At 33.7% G+C, this 20762-nt stretch overlaps 1 pseudogene; it reads left to right on the top strand.

Annotated features, from left to right (window-relative positions):
• Positions 1-252: 252 nt before the first annotated feature.
• On the top strand, positions 253-3490 carry LOC149569094 (uncharacterized; annotated as a pseudogene).
• Positions 3491-20762: the final 17272 nt, after the last annotated feature.

Raw genomic sequence — 20762 nt, 5'->3', positions numbered from 1 at the left:
GAGCGGTGCGGCTAAGAGCAAGGCAATTGCGAGTGGTGAGAAAAAATGCTACATCCTTGATGGTAACCATGAGGAGTATGGTCCCTGGAGATCAAATCTAGCAGAGCACGAGCTACCGTACAAGAGGCATTTCTCCAATAAGCCAAAAGCTCCTATAAGTGAGCCACCTCCAAAGCCACTTTATCTATTTGTACGTGAATCTACAACATGACATTTTTTTAAATACATGCTTTAGTGTACATAGCCACATTAATGTCAGGTGTGTTGTTAGCATAAATAACTGCATTGCGATCTTTACAAATGGTAACACTAGTACATTTATCTCAAAATTTTGACCAAAACTTTTGGCCATCTGATAATTTGGGGTCAATTTGGTCGAATTGTGATGACTTTTGTTAAAGATGAGCCTATGATGGTCAAAATTTTGACCAACATGGGCTCACACTAAGCAAAAATTGAAAAAAGTTATGTTTTCCGCCCTAATCTTATTGTTATGCGACCCAGAAGACTCGTGCACTGACCCATTTTCTACCATTGCGATTTGTGGCCAGGAGTACATGGCAAAAGGGTTTAATAGCGTCAGCACTAGTAGGGTTTGACATCTTGGGTTCTTTGGTGGTTGATTGTAGTAGAGGAGAGCTTGTGAATGCTTCAAAGTTGATCCATTGAAAGAGATTTCAGAAAGAAGGTGGCATGAAAGGATCAAATAACAGTTGGAAACGTTGAAGAGTCTCCTTCCCAGCGTTACAAAGGCTAGTTGAAGTTTTGTTTTATAGATTGACATTTCTTGCCTTGTTTTGAATATATTTATATGCACCCTATACAATGTTTGCCTTTTTTTGGACTAGACATTTCTCATTTGCTTTGTTCCCTAACTTGAGTTTTCAAACTAGTGCTTATAACAACCTCCTAAGATATTCATAAATACCAGTAATCCAAAAGCAAGGCAAACAAATTTGATGAGTCAAAAAATAGAACACAAAACTATCAAGATCTAATCAATGGACACAAAAAGGCCCTCCAATAATAACCCTTAGATGAAATCCAACGTATTACCCCTATCATTTCTAAACTCTAGACAATTCAAATTCCAAAATTCTCAAATAGAATATCTTTTATAAAAAAGTTGAGTATCCCTATCTAATTTGCATCTACTATCCCCGTGTATAATTACAAACTTATCCATACTTACAACATTCATTCTATACACATGTATGCATCTTACTAGATCAATCTAAATAAAGCTTAGAAAAAGTTTGCTTCAAAATAATAAAGTCAACTACTAGAATAACCTACAAATCTATTACTATGTAATCGAGCCAACTATGCTAGATAGTTTGAGGGTATCATGCCAACGTTAGGGTTCTTAGGGATGAGCAAAGGTGAACAAGTGATTAGAATATTAAACTTCATCAATAATAGAGTCTTCAGCCCTGTAAATGCTCAAAGGGCCAATTGACAAAAAAAGGTTAATGGTTTCTATTATTGGTAGCCTTTGGAAGACATTACAAGAAAGAAAAATCAAATTCTTGATGTTATGTAGATGTTTGAAAAGATAAAATCTATACTGATGAACAATACACAATTTGTCTTGGCTTTATTTACATGAAGAAAAAAATAGAGAAGTTTTCATTCTACTAGGTATAATGTACAACATTATAGCATGCCGAAAAATAACGTGAAATGTCAATTTAATTAAAATCTTGAAAATCTCACAATAGAAAGAAATTATGTTGAATAGGCTCATTAGAAGACCTTTCTCTCCTACAAGGCAGGAAACATATATATCAAACCCAAAGGTGATGGTTTCCATGGGTTTCTAAGTCTACACAAACCAGTCTTGAATTAGGCTTTTAATACCCCTTCAAATGGTTTGATCAATTCCTACCAAGGATATTGCATACTCCTTATACATTCCCCTAACACAATCCAAATTAATTTCTTGAAGTTTAATCCACTCCTGCAATGTCCAAGCACATTTCTCTATCAACCACCTAGCCAAGTTGCTCTAGGGATCAACACACTCATTGCTTGTTATTTCAAGTTTGGCACAGAAAAGCGAGGCAATCAAATATTACATTACATACTTGAAAGGAACATACCTCCTGATATGTGCACTTACAGCTCATTTCAGGTCATTGTAGAGCTGGTAGGCTAGAAGAAGCAGTCAAACTCTTAAACCAACTAATTCTAAATGGTCTAGCTCCAAGAAACTTTACGTATAATATCATTATTGCTAGACACTGCAGGGTTTCTTGCACAAGTGTTGCATTCAAACTATTTGATAATATGGTAAAGAGTGGTCTTTTGCCTCATGTGATTACTTATACTACTCTTACAATGGGGTTATGCAAGGAAGGTAATATATAGGAGGCACATTTGCTTTTGAGGGAAATGTTTGGAGAAGGTTTGATTCATGACAAAACTGTACACAGTATATTGATTGATGAACATCTCAAGAATGGTAATGTAGAACAAGTTTTTAAACTGTGGGCACAAATGGACAAGAAAGAAATTCCACCTGATGTTATTGCTTACACTCCTTTTATGAACGGGCTTTGCAAGATAAGCTAAATAAAGTAGGCACATAGATTCCTTATGGAAATGGTAAATCGACACATTTTTCTTGACAATTTCACTTATAGCTCATTGATTGATAAACATTGCAAGGAAGGAAACTTATTCTCAGCTTTTGGGCTAGAAGAGGAAATGATTAAAAATTGCGCTTGTCCCTAATGTCGTTATTTTTAATACTCTCATTAATGGATTTTGTAAACAAGAAATGATAAGTAAAAAAAATCAGCTTTGTACCCTCATGCCAAGCAATGGCTTGTCCCCTGATATTTTTACATACAATATTTTAATTAATGCTCACTATAAGGCAGCTGATATGAAGTGAGCTTTGGAGATCATGAACATGATATCATGTAGTGGTTGTGCTCCTAATGTTATTACCTACAATACTTTGATAAATGGTCTTTGCATTACAAAAATGACTCAACTAGCTTTTAATCTCCTTGAGAGCATTGTTTCCATAGGATTTTCTCCAGACACATTCACTTTCAATACAATTTTGGATGGGCTCTGCAAGGATTCCCTTGGTCTAGTTGTTACTTTGTTAGAAAAACATTTTAAATTGGGTTTTGTCCCAGTTACGGTGTCTTATAGTACACTGCTTAATCATTTTTGTAGCCTTGGAATGTTGAATCAGGCTATGATGTGGCTGGGTAAACTTATGAAAATATTTTTTATTCACAATGCTATTACATATGAGATATCGGACAATGTTCACTTTGGTGGGAAATGGTCTACCAATAATCCAAAAAATGTCACCAGAGAAGGATATCTTTTGCATTGTGTAATGTAGTCAATGAGCAATAGATCAAAGAGGCAAGAAGGCACTCAAATGCCATTTTTAAGTCTTAATGAGAATCTGGGCAGTGTAATAAGCATAACTGATATTTATTCTAAGGCTATACAAGACAGATGATAAGGGGCATCAATATGTTTTAAAGAGTGACGAATGGGATGATTCGACTTGTGACAGACTGATGGTAAGCTATAGAAGTGGTCTCTTTTGCAAAGAAAAATTAGAGGTAGATGAATTCTTCAATAGTTGGTCAGCTGTAAAATATAAAACATTAGAGCCCCATGAAACAGTTAAAATTAATGATCAAACATGCTCTTTGCTCACAGATTGAAGACACAGATATAATCTTGAATAGATGATGAAGCATAGTGCCAAAATTATGGGTAAGTCCTCTCAGTTTGTTGGTCAAAAGTTAAATTTTAGAGTCTAGTCAAAACCTTGCCTTCCTTTAAGAAAGTTCTAATTTCAGCTCCACAATTTTATGCTTATTTTAGTGCACTATTCTATACAAAAATTTACGACAAAGATATACCAAATTAAATAATGTCAAAAAGTGTTAAGGTCAAGAAGAAAGTATCCCTTCTTAAACAATAGGTTGTTGCTAAATTTTTTCCTAAAACAAGAACACTGTTGTTTCCTCTGGAACCATAAGTTGAGCAATGCACAAAGGTGAGTTTAAAAAAATAATTCATCTCTTCTAAATCCATTAAGGTGGATACTTGTGAAGAAATATTTATATGTTTCAGCATTACATGCATATGGGGCACTACTGTCTCTTAGGTGATCAGATAACCTAATAATTGAAGTGAACCAATATTAAACCACATTTAGTAGAACATGCTTCATAATTATGTTAATCTATCCTTATAGCACTAGAATGCCTATGTATTCCCACGAGATCATCGCAGCATGTTTAACTCAGTGTTTTGATCAAATTTAAGAATTTTAATTATAATTTTTCTTCTTGATAGTTGTATAGCTTATAAACATATTAATTACAATTATCAAATATTTGAGCATGTGTTAATTATTTCTAGAGTTGATCAATAGATGAGCATGATGAAGGTTTGATCAATAGTCCATACAGACACACTTAAGATAAATAGGATTTGTGGCATGCCATTGTAATGGAGGATAGAATTTTGCTGCACTATACAATTTGGCATATGATATGTACTACATCAATGTCCTTGTGTTGTAGCCCTATTTTATCTTCAGTTATCCAAAAGATAAGCAATGAATGGAGCCTACAGCTAAAGTTGGTGTTTGGAAATACAAAATATATTCTCACGCCTAGGGATGGCTGGTAACAATAGCAAACTGCAACTCGTCCATTCCAATAAAAAATGACATAATGTATATAGAGTCTGCTTTCATTTCCCATAATTCCATGCATTTTTAACCACAAGGAATGAATCTAGACTCCATTCTTTTGAAACTGCTTGGGTTTGTCCAGTGACCAGCAGAGTACAAAATAATAAGTATTAACTCAAAAAAACTAATCAAGAATACACACAATTATGTATAGAATATCAAGACCACATACTCTAACTACTAAATGTAAAATAACTCAAATTTCAATCAATATGATTTTGGATGTTCATCATTGCATAGCTATACAGTCAAAATTGGTCAGCATTCAATTGCTTCTAGTTGAAAAACACAACATCCAACCATATGAACTAGTTTGGATGGGTTTAAATAGCCTTCCTAAACCTTCCCCAAACTGAATTATAGGAGTGGGTGACTAATTGGTAAAATATTGAACCAAGTTACAAAAGTTTCACATAAAGTTGTCAAACTTGCAACTTGACAACTTTTCAATTTCTTGACAACTTTTGGAAATGTTTGGTTCCTTTCAGCCTAGGTGTGTAGAACCTTACCAAATGTTTCCCCAATCTCACATGAGTCTAGACTCTATTCCAAGCCATTCTAGGCCTTGGATCATATACTATACTCCTAGAGACAATTGGACCCATTGACAACTTTTTACCTAGGGAATGCAACTTTACATCTTTTTCCACAACTTTTGAATTTTGACTTAGAAAACATGCCAAAATGCACTTGGATATCACTTTGAGATTTCATTTATCTATTATTAGATACCATGGCCCATCAAAGAGCCAAACATAAAAAAAATTCAATAGGACCTTGACATGTCCTAGAGTGCTACTACACCATTCTCCCCAACAAAAGAAGTCCTCATGGGACTGTGGGAGAAATCAAGTTGAGATCTATTCCCTTCTTCTTGAAATCGGTCATTGGTATCCATGTAGCTTCAACATCTAGCTTTCCCTTCCATTTGATTAGGTATTCCATGTAGACCTTGTGCCTAGTCTTCTTTCCCAATCTAGAACTCAACACCTTCTTAGTCCATGGAACTGAATTAGTAATTTTTGACAATTTCTGAGCTACCACTTAAAGCTACAAAGTCCGAAGAGAACACAGTATCTTTTAAGAATAATTCTCATATTCAATTGGACTTTAGAAAACCCTCTAGCTCATGGAAATTATGTGGAATGAGCTTCCAAGAAGCATCAAGAGGTATCTAAAAATACACGACTCATGTTGCTCATATGATTAGATTTCAACAAAACATGATTTTATAGCTAAAGACCAAATAAGAGTATCCAATAATCTAAATCATATGGTCTTCTTGTCTTTTATATTTCTTTATTCACTCAAGACAATTGAATGATTAATATAGACTGATTGAATTAATTGAAGAATTGATTGCAAGTCTGTTTGATTCCCAACTGATGTTTGATGAATGATAGAATGATTTCCTTTGATTTGACAATTTGATAGTTAGTGAATGATGACTAAATGAATGTTGTAATTCATAAATTAAGGAGTGATGATTGTGTGTTGATTTAATGTATTTGGAAGTGATGAATGGTAAATGATCATAAAAAAATTTCTTCTTTTATATATTATTTGTGGAAGGTTCAACACCTGTCATAAAAATTGAATCACCACTTTAAATTAATATGTTATTCCCCAACTTTATCTCCCTTGGATGCCCTCCTCAAATGAAACCTCATCTTTATATCTTACAATGTAAGAGTCACTTCTCTTCACCACATGTGCCCCTTGCATTGGTCATAGCCTTTCACAATTACCACCCTTCAAATAAGGTCAAACTCTTCATCATTGTTGACCAAATGAAGGTACTTCCTTACTATCTTCCCCTCCCTTCTTCCATCAATCCTTCCTTAATTCCTATGCTCCCTTTATGCATATCAGAACTGTCTTATATCTTAGGCCAGAATTTACTATGGTTATCTTATGATTATCCAGTCTTCCATGCCTTCAAAAGAAGTCTTTCCCCCCTATTTATATCTAAATGAGCCTTTTAGACAATGGGCAATCATCTCTAGAGAAAGAGATAACAAAAATTTCAAATTTAATGTCAGAATCTGTGTCTAATCTTGATGCATTTATAGATTCTGATCTTTAGGGCCAAGGGTGCTTGCAGTTAAGATTTTCATCTCTAGTAGATGATGTATTTGAGTTTGACAAGGGAATGCCATTATCTTGATATTTACCAAAACATAATTTTCTTGTTTAATCTTCACCATCAAATCATCTAAGTGTTGTGTAGGGTATTCAGCAAGGAGGAAAGTATGGTCCATCAACTACATGGGATAGGAACTCTCAGTTGTCCTTAATTAATAATACTAGAAAAACTTCTATTGGAAGCTCACCTTTTAACACTAGGTTGATGTCTGAACCAAATCATAAGAATGTATGGTAGACTGGCTCAAGCCCCTTAGCTGGTGGACACAATTATGGAGTCAATACATACACACTCAACCCTACAAGGATCCAATCTTTTAATAAACTGTCATCAACTAAAACATATTATTTTAACCATGATCTCACTTCTTCAAAGTCTCCATTGCATCTGGGAGACACTTTAGGTTATCCATCAATGGAGGATAATCATCTAAGAAAAGTAATGGATTCTCCAAAGGAGGGGCAAAACTAGTTCGTCATATACAGCAAGAATATCATTAGTGCATAGGAATTCCATTCAATAGTTAAGGTCTTCTCTTGTTAAGACTTCAACTGGTGGTCAAACATCAACTGTATTCAAAAGCTTTGTAACTAGCTTTCACATAATCCCCCCAGCATGCAAGTTTCTATTTCTAATTCACTATACTTTTGAGATGGAAAATGGAAGCATGTCAATTGTGTCTATTGTATGCCATCTATTTTTAACTGAATATCATCTAGCTAATGCATGAGGTATACATCTTATAGGTCAAACATTAGATTCTTTAACTTGTCATGGTAACACATCTGACATAACTCCAAAAATAAGTAGTTGAAAGCATTGCCTTTTAGATATTGTGCAGTCAATTCCATCCTTTCAAGGAATATCAACTTATGGAGAAAATCAAAAGAAAAGAAAGACCTTTGAATCAGTTAATACACAACATGCTTCTGTTCAACTAAATGCTTCCAACACTTTGGGGAGATTTGCTAGCCATGCATGTGGGAGCATTCTCAGAGAAGCTAATCATGGGAAAGCACCTTCAAGTATATATGTATATGTTCTTCTTCAAGTGATTAGGCATTCTTCTTTATGTATTAAGCATGCCCGACTTACAGGCCAAATGGAAGTCCTAAATATCCCATATATCAAAGATGTGGGCTTGTGAAATCCCTTTATAGACATATGGTTTTGGCTGCCCTATTCAAAAGAGGATGCATGGCAACATATTTGTTTGTGTCTTGGTAGACCTGGAAGCACCTACTAGGATGTCAACGTAAATGATGAACACTAGAGGCCTACTCTAAAAGTGGATCTCTCCTCTTTAAGAGTGTTCTTAGTCAATAATTCCATATGAATATGTTCTATTTGATTGAATTAATTTAGCATTAGTATCGAGATAATACCTTCATATCATTTGACTTCTTAATGCGATTCCTTATCTTGTAATTCCTCATATTGGTGCACATCAAACTACAATATTTTCCAATATCTTTGTTAAAATAGTAATAGATGACTAAGATCCCAGATAGTAATGGATGACTAAGTTGTTACAGTGAGTATCCACCAATTAGTGCCAAGACTTTTCAGTGCTCTTAAAGGATTTTGATGTGCCTTGTTCTTGCTGACTTGCTATGCCCAATTTAGGCAATATGATTGACATAAGAAAGTATTGCCTAGATTAAGATGGCTAGAAGTACGAACTACATAGCTATTTATACCATCAATTGAATATGTGGACTATGAAGTTATTAGCAGCCCAACTCTTCATGGAAAAGATTCTCACATGAAGATTTATTGCAAACTTTACTATTATATTTCCAGCTACTCTAATAAGGTTTTGATGAGCATACCTTCTTCCCTCACAACAATATACTTTAATTCACCATATCCTCTCCAACCAATAGAAATGGTTAAGTTTATCATAGTGCCTATGTGGCAATATCATGGTGCCTAAGTGGCATAGTAATTGTAATGTGCGCCAGTCACTTCTAGGAAACTTTACAATGTAGATCTTTACTAACATTTAAGTATACTATAAGTTGATCTCTTGTGATTGTAAAGGCTTTTGGTCTTTTTCAAAAGTTCCCCGAAGGATACAAAAATTGTTTTGTAATTGGAACCTTTAAACTTCTAAATCAAGTAACGGAAAAATGAGATTGACTGTTTCTGTTTGTTTATCCATTGTGTAATTTTATATGGAGTATTTGGTTTTCTTGATTATCTAGTTAGCACCACAAAAAAATTTAATGAATTAATGTCTTTGAATAAATGAATTAATGATGGTACTTTTTATTCTCTAGCTCTAGCTAAATCAAGTTCTAAAAACTCAAAAAAGGCAAATGGTCCTGATGCTGTAGCTATAAGTCTTACATTCAAAATCAACAACAAGGTTTCATATAGAATAGTACTAAAAGGTGTATGTCTTTTTGGGGTTCAAGTTTCAAACTGCAAGTGCACATATTTGTATATTAAATTGGCACCTTCTATGCTCAAATGGTTGCTAATATTTGTTTCATGGCTTTCTATTCCAGCACATAGTGCAATTGTGCTGAAACCAGAAAGTATAGTAGATAAAACAGAGTGGGTTAGCAAAATTAGGACCTTATTCAACCTTCAAAAGGCGTATTAATAGAAGGACCAGTATTATTGTTGTCTTGATCTTATCCATTATTGTATACTAGGTGTGTTTTTTTGGTAGAAGGGTGGTACTGTACATTTTGCAAATATCTACGCCTTCTAGAAATTATAGGATCATTTTAGTTACATTTGGAAATATTAATCAAGAAAAACCATATGTGCAGATATAAACATTAATCACAACATGTCCAATTTATTTGCAAATATATTTTCCTGTGAAGAAAGACCACGCCTGACAATATGAACGCTGAACAAAATGAAACAATGGCTGCATTGTGGGCTCAGTTCCGAAGAAAACCTAATAAATGTTATTGTCCTTGCAAGAATTGTAAAGGCTTAAAGACTCAAAGAATTCTAATCACAACAGCCTAGAGTCATTGTAGGCAACATGGTCATGTTGAAGGGGGTCACAATTTTTGTCCATTGCAAAATGTGGATTTCCTACTAGAGGAACATGGAGATGTGAATATCCAAGCTGACGATAACACTCTCATGGAAGAAGATGATAATGTGCCAGAGGACATGATTGAAGAAGATGGTATTGGGGCAGGTGATGAAGAGGCTCACAATGATGGTACTAGCGAATCTGATAATGATGATGAAGATGGTCTTGATATACCTTTACTTGAGAAGGCACATGAGCCCATATACAAAGGCTCCCAAACAACTCTACTCTCGACTATAGTGTTGTTGGTGAACTTAAAAGTTATGAATGGTATATCTAATGTAGCAATGTCATGTATTCTAAGGTATGTCATTTTTGTCATCTTCAATGTTAGCATACAATTACTATTCATTATATTAACAATGCATATTTTTTGTTGTAGGTTTATTAGTGAGTTTTTGTTACCACCATCAAACATTTTGCCTTGTTCATACCAAGAATTATCTAACATTATGGATCAGATTCGAATGAAGTATCAAACAATACATGCATGTCCCAATGATCACATTCTATATCATAAACAATATGAATTTGCAACAGAATGCCCTGATTGTCATAGTAGTAGATATCGGTCAGATCAAATAATAATAAAAGTGCCTCACAAGTTTTTTCGGTACATTCCCATCATTCCACGTCTTCAACGGTTATTCAGGTGTGCTACCTTGGCACAATTTATGGATTACCATACACGCAATAGAAGTTAGGATGATATTATGTGAATTCCTGTTGATGGTTTTGCATTTAAAGAGATATATTCATTATATTAACAATGCATATTTTTTGTTGTAGGTTTATTAGTGAGTTTTTGTTACCACCATCAAACATTTTGCCTCGTTCATACCAAGAATTATCTAACATTATGGATCAAATTGGAATGAAGTATCAAACAATACATGCATGTCCCAATGATCACATTCTATATCATAAACAATATGAATTTGTAGTAGAATGCCCTGATTGTCATAGTAGTAGATATCGGTCAGATCAAATAATAATAAAAGTGCCTCACAAGTTTCTTCAGTACATTCCCATTATTCCACGTCTTCAACGGTTATTCAGGTGTGCTACCTTGGCACAATTTATGGATTACCATACACGCAATAGAAGTTAGGATGATATTATGCGAATGTCTGCTGATGGTTTTGCATTTAAAGAGATAGAAGAAACATGGTCACACTTTAAAGAAGAACCTCATAATTTGAAGCTTTCATTGGCAGTGGACGGTGTCAATCCATATGGAGATATGAGATCTGTTTACTCAGTGTGGCCTATTTTTATTATTAATAATAACATTCCTCCTTGGATGTCCATAAATAGGGAGCACATAATGTTGTCAATGATTGTGCCAGGTATTTTTATCATTTTATAGTTATCTAAATTAATTTATAAATAGTGCATGAAAATGGTCATAATAATAATGTAATGTTTATGTTCATTCAATTGCTAGTTAAATACCAAGTGAAAGATATGAACGTGTATATTGAGCTCCTAATTGATGAATTGTTGAAGTTATGGAATGGCATCACTATGTATGACATCTCTAGACCGATAGGACATCGACAATTTCAATTTTATGCAATGCTTGTATGGACAATACATGATGCCCCTGGGTTAACTCATTTTTGTGGTATGTTATATTGTTAATATCACATATTTTTGGTCTGTTATAGTGCTTACACATTACTATCAAATGTTTAAGTTGCACATGATAATTGTACATGATCCACTTCTACATGATCTTTTAGGTCTTCAAACAAAGGAAAAATTTGCATGTCCAGTTTGTGGTCCGAAGATGAAATCTCATCATTCGAGAACTTTAAGAAAGTAGGTGTTTGATGAGTTTAGACACTTTATCCACAATAATCATAGGTATTTAATTGCTGAAGAACATCTTTTCAATGGGAAAGAAGAGACATCATCAAGGCCATGAAGAATGACACCTCATTTATGGAAGTTGGAATATGATCGACTAAATTGTCGAGGTAATATCCAATTTGTCGTCTGAAGTTTAAAATTTGCATTTTGATATTTTTTTATATTTACTAACATTGTAATTGATGCTTGTGAAGGTTGTCAAGGCATCAATGACCAACTTCCTAGAGGAATGAAAAGTTATCCTACTCAATTTAGTAGGTTACCGTACTACAAGGATCTCTCAATTGTGCATTTGTTTGATGCTATGCATATTGAAAAGAATGTAAAAGAGGCACTATGAAAAATGTTGGATGGAAGGCATGATAGAGAACACATTGCCAAAATTTGTACCAACATTCATGAATCCAATCATGCACTAAAAGCTTCCATTGAATCAAATAGCAATGGAGACTGCATAAATACAAGCGCCCTTCCTTGGTTATTAACGAAGCAATAGAATGATGCATTAAAAGAAGTCATTAAAAAAAAAAAAATCCAGAAGGATTTGCTGCAAATATAAGCACTCTTCTATCAAAGAAAGGTGATTTTGGGCCTGGGTTGAAAACACATGATTGGCATACCTTCGTCAAGGTAAGTCATGTTCTCAATTTTTAGTATATTTGTAAGATTGAATGTACTACCTATTGCATTATTTAATAATATATTGAAATGATCATTTTTAATGATTGCAATTCATCCTACCTCTATCCCTTCCATAATAGTTTGACAACAGTATTAAACAAGTTATATATGATCTTGGAAAATACACGAGGTTAGAAGTGTTTTTTTTTAGATTTGTAACTTTCTCTTAAATCTATTGTATAATTTTATTTGAAATTTTGTTTATGTGGTTTTGTGTGTTGAAGCTCTTTTAGGTGGTTATCATCTTAAAAAATTGACAAAAAAGATATAAAATATTGGAAGAGAAAAATTCCACAGCTTATATGTGAAATGCAAAAGTTTTTACCTCCAAGCTTTTTCAATGCTCAAGAACACTACCTCATACATCAAGTTGAGGAGACTGAATTGTGTGGACCTGTACAAGCTAGATCAATGTGGATGGTTGAGAGGCACTTGAAATTTATGAAGGGCTTGGTTCGACAAAGAGCACGTCCTGAGGGTTCTATGATAGAGGGATATATGATATACTAGACTATGGTGTACATTATTCAATATCTTACAAAGTTTGCAGCAGATATCCATGTAGATCACATTTGGGATCCCAACTCTAATGACAAATTCGAAGGGGAGTACTTGAGGGGGAAAGGTAGATTGAGGAGGGTGAGAGGTAATTATAAGTTTTTTTTTTGTATTTTAATAATTATTATTCATCATCAATATATATAAGTTGTTTCTAGCTAGTGTAATTGTCTTCTTTATAGTTGGTCATGAATGGGATGCACTACACTTGTATATTGCAAACAATCTTGATTGGATGACGGTATGGATTGAGCAGTCTCAAGAAAATGGTCACTCATTAACATGGAATGGTGTTGTATCATTGGTTAAAGAAGCTCATCGTAATGGAGATCCCAATGTTACACAAATGGTACTTGATCTAATATATGGCTTAAGAGATACAAAGGTATGCATAAGATTACTAATCATCACACATAAGTTTAATATCAACTCATAGATCGATGCAAATAATCTTGACATGTTTGAATAATTGCAGGTCAAACACCACAAAGCTATGTACTACCATGGTTATAAATTCCAAAAAAAAAAGTCAAATGAAATGAAGAAAACATGTGATTCTGAGATAAGGGTATGTGCAGGATCATGGTGTGCCAAAAAGTGGCGATCTGAAAAATATGTAGTTCTGAAATGCCTCAAAGAATTTCAAAATCTATTCCCACTTTTTTCCCACCCATCCTAATACTAAATGAAAACAATTAATACCTTTATAATTCCTACTATATCTTTCAATACCAACCTTATATGGTCATCTTTAAAACATCCTGAAAATGTGTTTTTGGCATGTTCTTATGTGTTTTTTACTTCAATCATGTAGCTGACGACTTTTTTTAAACCAAAATTTGATGTAATGAAAAGGGTTTCTTAAGAATGTTCTTAGCTTTTCATAAATGTAAGTTTTGTCAAATTACGAGTTTAGTAAGTAATTATTACTTATTTTCTAATGGAGTTAGCTACAAAGTGTTGATTGACATACTAGTTGAAAAATAGCTATAACTTTCAAACCGTATAAGATTTGTGAAATCCAAAAGATGCGTCACATTCTATGCTTCGACTGGTATAAGAAAAAAAAAAAAAAAAAACTTAATTTTGATTTTTTTTGAACTAGTTAAGGTGGTCAGACACGGGAGTTTTTTAATTCTAAAAATAGTATAGTAGAAAATTCATAATTAATTATTTATTTAGAATAAAAATTGCCAAAAAAATGTGTCACATCCAGGCATGAGTCTACTTTTTATATCTAAAATTATATTTAAAAATATTATCATTTGATTATGATTAAGGTGGTCAGACATACACCTACTTTTTATTTTCGCCCTGAAATTTTTGTAGTACTACATTAAAATCCAAACTTTTGACCAATTAAATAATTTTTTCTCTAGATAAGGCCTTGTAGTTTAGAAACTAGATTCAATTTCCTACATATTATTTTCTTACAACTTTTTGATATAAAGTCCAAAACCACTTTAAAATTATGTGTCAAGTTGACATAACCTTGATTTGCTAGTTTTTTACTGCCACTTAAGGCCATAGTTTGGTACACCATGATCCTGCACATACCCATAAGTGTTGTCTTCATGGCCACCAATATTTCATCTAGAACCAACATACATCCTTAACGATCTGAAAATCGATACTATGGCATTTTGGATGATATACTTGAGTGCAACTTTAATTCATTCAAAATAGTTCTATTTTTTATCAAATGGTTTAGGTTACGACTGAATCGAAATGATCCTGATAGGACTGTTATTGAACATGATAGTGGATTTACTATGATTAATACAAGGTCATTTGAGCAAGATAGAGATGAGCCCTATGTTCTTCCAAGCTAGTGTGAGCAAGTGTTTTATTTTGGTGTTCCACAGAAACTAGGTTGGTCATTTGTTGTTAGACATGACCCAAGAGGAAGGTTAGTAAAGTATAATGTGATCGAAGAAGAAGAAATTAAAGAAGCAGAAGAGGAAGTAAATGATTATTAGGAACAACAGTTACCCAGTGGTGAAGATGAAGAAGATGGTGATGATTTTCATCATGTTGACGATAATGGTGATAATGATGATGATGATTTTGATGACGATCATGATCATGGCGATGATGGTCATGATGATGATGGTGATGAAGATGATGATGATGGAAATGAAGATGGTGATGATGGCGAAGAAGATGGTGGTGGTGATGACAACGATCAAAGTGAAATGTACGATGATGGTGATGATGATGATGATGATGACATGGATGAAGATCATGATGATCAATGAAATGTCCAGCTAGGATCAATGTCAACTATGATGGGGTCTTGTACGACGAAACTTTTCTTTCTAAACCATATGTGCACATATAAACATTAAGTAGAACATGTCAATTTTTTTTTAGATATACACATTAGTTGCACTAAATTTTTAACTTAAGACAAATGATTTACATATACAATCTACTTTATTATTAATATTTTTTTTTGGTAAGTCTATTACTTTAATTTCGCTGCTGATTTCTAAGACTTACTAATTTTTTTCACAGGGCGATATGGATGCACCATCTCAGACACCTTCGGTAGAGGTAAACATTAAATATTTTAAATTTTAATGTTAATATAGAAACAAATGTCGTATTATTATGCTCTTTTCTTTATGGCTTTGGAGTTGTTTTGATGAAATTTTACTAATATTTAATGTCACAAATGATAGGAAAAAGCTAGAATGACCGCTAATCAAATGCGATCTGAAATACAAGCTTCATATCTACATAACATCACCCTTAGTATTGACCCTATGTTCATCACCTAGAAAATCAAGCAAAGATACACTGATGAACTTGTTAACATTATCATCGAGGGTGACAAAAGTGAGGAGAAAGAGGCACTGAGAACCAAATTGGACCGTAGAATCCAATCTTTGCAGGTAAGCAGTAATTCGACTAAAGCAATAATAGAAGTTCAATAGATATGAATATTTTATACTATCTTATGGATCTTGATCTCTAATTTTTTGTGTACTTGTATAGAAATTTGTGCCATTTGTGACATCACATGGTGAACATGGTGATGGTCGTTGTGCACAACCTTCGTGTAAGTAGCACTTTGTTTGTTTTCATCAACATTATAACACTTACCTTTTTTTTGTGGACATTTCTAGCTAGTATCCCATTTGATCTTTATCCATTGCAAATGTCTTTTCTAACAATATTGTATTCCTCAGCTCATGATGACGTGCATACTCCTCCTTCGATTGTCGGTCCACTATTGCCTAGTGCATTGTCGGCAACAAGGGCCATGCAAACATCCTCATCTATGCTCACTAGAACTGGTAAAACCTTTTTTTTTGCTATATTTTGTAATGTATTTGTACAAGTTGATGAACAACGAAGTAGCATATCAGTGCTTAAATGATGTCTACAGAAGCCTGCATACACACACCACGCATACATACATACATACATATATTGTACTACGAGGCAAGATTTTGTGCTACTTTTTGAATTAATGTTTCAAATTCACATGGAAAAAACATTCTAACCTGAATTAAATCCTTAATGGAATGCGAGGAAAAAACATTTTTGCTAGTCAATTTCTTCAATTTGATTATATCCATAAGTATGCTTTAATTCATTTGGTGTCTACTTTAATTGTCACGATGTTTCAGTTGATAGACCAGCAGAGAGCAGTACTGCTGAAGTTGATCCATTTCCTGGAGCAGTTCATGTGATTAGTACTGGTTCATATGAAGGGACATTATTGCTGAATAAGAAAACTATGTTTCCGTTAAAAGAACAAAAGCTTCCAAGTGCTTTAAAATTGTTTTTATTTAAAGTGTAAATTTAATTTATTTTTATATTACTCATTTTGGACTAATAAATCCTTTATGTTTTTGTAGGTAATAATGTTTTCTTTGAACATCTTTTTCATATGACATTGAGACTATTCAGACCCACCATACGTAAAAAGTACGTAGTTTCATCACATAATTTTTCTTTTCTTTCATTTATTGTAATATATTAAAGCTCTTGATCTAAGAATCTATTTGTTTTTAAAAAGGTGGAATTTACAAACCATGGAATTAAAAAATCAGCTCATTGCATCTTTTGACGAGAAATTTGGAAAAGACATGTTTGACAATGGCCTACTTCTCAAAAGAGCAGCAAAGCATATAAGGACTGTGAGGGATCAATATAGAAGGGCTCTTAAGGATAACCCAAAGTACGACTGTCCAGCTATGATTCCACCAATGGAGTGGAATGAAATAGTAGAAGATGCAAAGGAGAAAAGGCTATGTGAAGATAGAGGTAATGAAGCAGCATAGGGCAAAAAGAGGTATGTCATGATAGTATTAAGTACATTGTAATCATGCACTAATTATTCATATTTGTAAATATATAATCTAAGATGTTTGAAATTGTTCATAGATTGCAGGACACATCCGTGGCTACAAAAGTGAGACTAGAAAAGTTTGGCCAACACAAACTTGGCTCTGGTGGCTATATGAATCTCTAGTCTTGAGTTGTAAGTAGGAGCAATGATATGAAATATTTTTTTTTAATATAATGTTGCAAACAATTTTGTTTAGTGAAAACATACATACAAAAATGATGATATTAAGCAAAAAATACAAGGCACAGAATTCAATGTGGAGGTCACAGATGAAGATAGAAAACTTTCCTTGAAGGAAGGCTATAAATTTATGGCTGCACGCCTACACAAAGAATCTATAAGCCTTGGCCAAGAATCCAGTTCACCAAATGATATCTCACAGGTAAATTGGTTAGATGAAAAGTAAATGAAATTGAATAGTTGATCCTTTTCTTTTTTGGTATTAGTTTTGAATGTAAATTGACTACATAACAATGTGCATAACATTTTATTGCAGCCTTCATATCCTACCACAAAACCTGCTCGTGATGAATGTCATAATGTGCATTATAGTGGTGGAGGTATTAATTTGCTATTGGAAATTAGTTATGCAATAAGAAATATGAAATGTTCTCCTTCCATTTATTGTCCAAGCATGGTCTTATCCAAACATATATCCTATGCTCATTGTGCAGATCTTTTAGAAAATGTATTGTTTAAAGACTACAACCTCTTCAAACTTTTCTCCAAGTGAGGGTTCCATGCTAATAAAAATATAATAAAAGACCACTTATTAGCATCCTCAAGAATATACATCTCAAATGACATGAGAGACTTGACTTCCCAGTCTTTAAGATGTGTGTATCTTTATACTTTATAGTCATCGAGAGTCTTTTTGAATATACACCATCTAAGTTCAAATATTGGTCATAGTTGAAAGAGAATTATAGACTGTAATCACTATGAAGCAAATGGTAACGAAAATATAACATGATTTCAGGAAAATTGTTATCTCTCCTTACTGTCTACTATTTTTCTAATTTGGGTTAAGTAATATTGGAAAGAAGCAATGATCATACTTAGGATTATGTGCAATTTTAGCAAAGGATGCTCCCAAGTTGGCTATTTGTTGTTTATTGAATCATATTAGTTTGCATTTCTTGTATTATGTATTTAGGGTATTCTTGAGCAATGACAACTAGGTTTATAGATTGGCAAGGCAATTTATTATATGATTTGGAACATTCACATAGTTTTGTTTTTATTTCTCTAACACTACTTTAAAGATTATCTATGGTTGCTGAAACATATTCATTATTTTAAAATAGGGATCTTTAAGCTTTTGATCAGTAGTTGATTATGATTTCCAACTCTATACTTTGATAAATCATTTGTTCTAACAAATCTCATAGAGTAAATATTGTGATATTGCTATCATGATTTAATTGTGTAGTATTTGAGTCAAATTTATTGACTCATACTTCATGTGCAGTGCTCAAAATGAATCCATCACTCATGATAATATTTTTTTGAATATTTCAGAGCATGTTGAACATCATGTCGAAGAAGTGGAACATGTTCCAAGTGTTCAACATGTTGATGTGGCGGCGGATCAAAATGTTAATGTACATGATGTGGCATTGTCAGGTAAGAAAAATGCATCTTATGTTGTACTAGTACTTAATTATAGACTGGTAACAATTAAAAAAAGAAAAAGAGTATGCCAATTTATCCCATTCACTTGTTCTTGCAATAGAGCCCCCTTTAGTGCAACAGCCTCCTAATCCTCCAAAGAGAAGGAGCCATCGTAATTTGACATTACACGTGCTAGAAGAGGAGGAGAATGATGCAGATATGGATGCTCCTATGAGTGCTTTTCTTAAGAGAGCTCATAAAAACAAAAAGAAGAAATGATGTTTTAAAAATCTTCTTTGATAAACCTTGTTGGATAATGAAAGAACTTTTTTTTAAGTAATTATGTATGAATGATGCGTATTAATACTGATTTTTATCTTATGTTAATGAATATTGTTATGTCTTAATGAAGTCTTGATTAGTATTGTGTATTAATGAATTTTATATCATATTAATGAATTTTATGTGATTGTATTGATTGAATGTTATGGTTCATAAATGGATGAATGAATCAATGAAGTATGTAATTAGATGATAATGGGTACTTTAGATTGATGTTAGGGGGAGGGGGGTGAGGCTAGATGAGCTTCCACCTTCATGTGGTTGGCCTTGTTAAGTAGATAATATTATAGTATTCTTGAAACCAAGTGAAGCTCAAACTAACATAAAATGGACACTTCGCTTGTGGTAGGTCTAAAATGATCCACGACTACTGCTGCCCATAACATGAATTTGTGAAATACATTTTGATATCACCAATTTCAACACTCTATTTGAAGCATAGGAGTGGCCTATAGGCTTAGCATGAATTTTGAGTAATCCTTAGTCCAAATTGCCTCATAAGTGGCTGGAAGAAGCATGCACAAGTCTGAGACTATGAACTCTCCCCGCCTTGGCCGAGAAGAACTTGCCAACTCTCTACTATTATGGAAAAATACAAAGTGGTGTGGCTGGTCTACAACCAACCAATAAGTTCACAATTAAAGGAATGAGCCTTCCTTCACCAAGGATTGCCAAGCAATGATCTCAAGTGTACCAATTTGATCAATGCTCCAATCCTTATTGAGAATCTTGTCCCAATCAATCTCTAGATGAAACAGGGACACAAAGTGACTAGTCAAATGGTGAATAACCTTAAACATTTGAAACTTTCATCCTTATATCTTCCAAGGTCACTCCAGTGAATCCCAACCAGTTCTGTTACTTCTTGTTGAGAAATCCCAACATTGACACCCAATCGAGATTGATCCCAAAGACCAATGCATCACATGAAGAAACTACATTCCCAAGCACAATGTACTCTTAGTCTATGATGTAGAGGTGGTGTGTGGTATCCATATTCTTCATATGAGATAGCAAATCCATTCATTTAGCAACAACTCTTTACTCCAATGTCCCCTCAAGGACTTACCTTCCAGGCTAGCCCAAGTGCACTTAGAGTTTCCCAAACACCATAACTTCTTCCAAGGCTTCAACCTTCATTCTTCCTTTGTGAATCATCTCCTCATGGCCTTTCCACCATGTTCCATCCATCCATTCATTTTTGACAACTAATCTCTTACCCAACATTCATATCTAGCCTTAAAGCTAGTAGCCTTCACCAGTCACTAATTAGGATTTCTCTCCAATAGTTCCCAAACAACTAGGGAAATTAAGACCTGATTAAGATACCCTTTTGGGATCTATACATCCACCCTAAGTTTCAATATCAACCCTT

The sequence above is a fragment of the Cupressus sempervirens genome, chromosome 3, assembly GCF_028749045.1.
Source record: "Cupressus sempervirens isolate cs-2001-9-10 chromosome 3, ASM2874904v1, whole genome shotgun sequence".
NCBI classification, from domain to species: Eukaryota; Viridiplantae; Streptophyta; class Pinopsida; order Cupressales; family Cupressaceae; genus Cupressus; species Cupressus sempervirens.
The sequence above is the reverse complement of the archived record's forward strand: the minus strand, read 5'-3'. Positions and strand labels throughout refer to the sequence as shown.